The following is a 3547-nucleotide window of genomic DNA, read 5'->3' as shown; positions in this document are numbered from 1 at the left end:
TAAGTGCGCAGACTCTAATCCGGGAGAACTGGGTATGATTCCCCACTCCTCCACTTGCACCTGGCTGAATGGCCTTGGGCAAGCCGTAGCTCTGATAAGAGCTGTTCTTGAAAAAGAGCAGTTTCTGTCAAGAGCTTTCTGAGCCTCGCCTACCATACAGGCATTGTTCCCTCTAAGCTGAGTTACTGTGAGCTAGCTCACAGTTTTTCAACCTCTGGCTCACAGAGTTTTGTCTCAGCTCAGGAAGGATGGCTCCAGAGCAAACTAATGTATGCAGTAGCCAAATGGCTTGCTCACAGCTTTGATGGCTGTAGCTCACAAAGTAGAATCTTTGCTCACAAGATTCCACAGCTTGGAGGGAACATAGCCTGTGAGGTAGGAGGGGCTGAGAGAGCTCTCTCGAGGACTGCCCTTGAGAGAACAGCTCTGAGGGAACTTGTGACTGACCCAAGGTCACACCGGCAGCTGCATGTGGAGGAAGAGAAGAAGAGATTGGATTTACACCCTGCCCTTCACTACCCAAGGGAGTCTCAGAGCGGCTGACAATCTCCTTTCCCTTCCCCTCCCCCACAACAGACACCCTGTGAGGTCGGCGGGGCTGAGAGAGCTCTCTCATGGACTGCTCTTGAGAGAACAGCTCTGAGGGAACTTGTGACTGACCCAAGGTCACACCGGCCGCTGCATGTGGAGGAGGAGTGGGGAATCAAACCCGGTTCTCCCAGGTTAGAGCCCACGCTCCTAGCCACGACACTAAACTGGCTCTCCGAAGAGCCTGCCCTGTAGGGCCTCTGCTCGGCTACCATAGTAGGTGTGCATTTTAACTGAAAGGAAAGAATAAATTCAACATAGGCTTGCTGGGGCCGATCACAACACTCTAACCGGGTCCAAAGCAGAACAACTGTAGACGCAAAGGCCCGGTTAACAGGCAAACCGTTCCCCTTCCTAGCAAGAGACGAGGGGGGGGGGTAATCTATCATACCACACCAGGAGAAACAACCATTTAAAGCACCACTCTGAGGGATATTTACTTTGTTCCTACGGGATTCTTTCTAGAAACAGCTACCTTTCTCGATTACGGCAATACAGACTGCCTTGCCGGAGCAGGGGGAGAGAGCAGGGACCTAATTAAAGGAGAAACCTTGTCGGTCTTTTTCAAAGACAGTTTGGTGTAGTGGTTAGGAGCCCGGACTCTAAATCTGGGAGAACCGGGTTTGATTCCCCCACTCCTCCACATGCAGCTTCTGGAGTGACCTTGGGTCAGTCACAAGCTATCTCAGAGCTGTTCTCTCAAGGGCAGCTCTGGAAAGAGCTCTCTCAGCCCCACCCACCTCACAGGCAGTGTTCCCTCTAAGCTGAGTTAGTGTGAGCTAGCTTACAGTTTTTTAGCCTCTGGCTCGCACATTTTTGTCTCGGCTCAGGAAGGAGGGCTCCAGAGCAAACTAATTTATGCAGAAGCCAAATCGCTTGCTCACAACTTTAATGCCAGCAGCTCACAAAGTAAGATTTTGGCTCACAAAACTCCACAGCTTAGAGGGAACAGTGTTCCCTCTAAGCTGAGTTGTGAGCTAGCTCACAGTTTTTTAGGTCGCGGCTTGGTCCGATCGAGGCCTGTTAGGCGCACCCCGACCCCCAGTCACCCATGAGCACCGGTCCGTCCCTTCCCGCCCCACAGCTAACAGACGCTTGCCAGCCAGTTTGGTGTAGTGGTGAAGACTCTGATCTGGGAGAACCGGGTTGGATTCCCCCACTCCCACCTAGCTGGATGACCTTGAGCAAGCCATAGTTCTGATAAGAGCTGTTCTCTCAAGGACAGTCCTTGAAAGAGCTCTCTCAGCCCCACCTGCCTCGCAGGGTGACTGTTGTGGGGAGGGGAAGGGAAAGGAGATTATGAGCCGCTCCGAGACTCCTTTGGGTAGTGAAGGGATGGGTATAAATCCAATCTCTTCTTTTCTCCCCATATGCAGCTGCTGGTGTGACCTTGGGTCAGTCACAAGTTCTCGCAGCGCTGTTCTCTCAAGGGCAGTCCTGTCAAGAGCTCTCTCAGCCCCGCCTGCCTCACAGGGTGTCTGTTGTGGGGAGGGGAAGGGAGAGGAGTTCGCAAGCTGCTCTGAGACTCCTTCGGGTAGAGAAGGGCGGGGGTATAAATCCAATCTCCTCTTCTTCTCCCCATGCAGCTGCAGGTGTGACCTTGGGTCAGTCACAAGTTCTCTCGGAGCTGTTCTCTCAAGAGCTCTCGCAGCCCCACCTGCCTCACAAGGGTGTCTGTCGTGGGGAGGGGAAGGGAAAGGAGATCGTGAGCTGCTCTGAGACTCCTTCGGGTAGTGAAGGGCCATGGGGTATGAATCCAATCTCTTCTCTCTCTTCTTCTCCCCCACAGGCATCCGCCCCTACCGCTGCTTCGTCTGCGACAAGGCCTTCACCCAGCGCTGCTCTCTGGAGTCCCACCTGAAGAAGATCCACAGCGTCCAGCAGCACTACGCCTACCGCGAGCGCCGCTCCAAGCTCTTCGTGTGCGAGGAGTGCGGCTTCACCTCCAGTGCCGGCGACGAGTACTACGGCCACGTGCGCCAGCGCCACCCCGCCGGCGGCCTTGTGGGCAAGGACTTCTGCCGGCCGGCGGCTGTGCCCACCCTTCCTGGCAAGTTCCGTGTCTTCTACCCCCCTACCTACTGTGGATGAGGACTCTCTCTGCTCCAGAAAATAAAAAAATGGTTTAGACCCTCTGTGCTAAGAACGATTAAAAAAAAAAAAATCTAGGACGGGGTTCCCCAACGTGGTGCCCCCGGGCACCACGATGCCCACCAGTACTCCCCTTGGTGCCTGCCAAGTTTTTCAGCAAGGGAGTGGGCCCATGTAAGCACCGTTTGTTACTGGCTTGCCCTCACTCAAATGAGAGGGTTTCCCACTGGAGGACGAGGAAGACTGGGATAAGCAACCGGCTTCCTTGGTCAGTGTGTGGCTCCATTCGCCCTTCAGGATTTCCTTCTTCCTGAGGCGGCCATTTTGCATCTGGCTCCGCCTCTTGTGGCAGCCATTTCGGGGTGGCCCTCACCACCCCCCTCCCAAAATCCCAAAGGCACCCGCAAGCTCAAAACGGATGGGGGCCCCGCTCCGGGAGCTGACTTGACTTATGTAGAACAAACCTCTTTAGCTTGAGTTTAGTTTCCGGTGGCCGTGCGGGGTGGGGGAGGGGAGGGGAGGGGGCTGAAAACTTTTACCTTTTAAGAGTCAGAAGCCCTCTCACATTTCCACCAGGCACCTGCCTGTTTCAAAAGCCCTTCTCCAGTGCCAAAGTTTCATTTTCGAAAGATGTAACTTTTAGAAACTTACTTCATTTATACCCTGCCTCCTTCTCCAAAGCAGCTTAAAGCTAAAGGTCTCCCTTGCTCGAAAGCCAGTCGAATCCGACTCTAGGGTTGCGGTGCTCATCTCCGTTTCCAAGCTGAAGAGCCAGCGCTGTCCGAAGACATTTCCGTGGTCATGTGGCCGGCATGACTAAACAACAAGGCGCACGGAGCGCTGTTACCTTCCCACCGAAGTGGTACCT

This window comes from Gekko japonicus, unplaced genomic scaffold (assembly GCF_001447785.1).
Source record: "Gekko japonicus isolate JY-2015 unplaced genomic scaffold, Gekko_japonicus_V1.1 scaffold2140, whole genome shotgun sequence".
Taxonomy (NCBI): Eukaryota; Metazoa; Chordata; class Lepidosauria; order Squamata; family Gekkonidae; genus Gekko; species Gekko japonicus.
The sequence above is the reverse complement of the archived record's forward strand: the minus strand, read 5'-3'. Positions refer to the sequence as shown.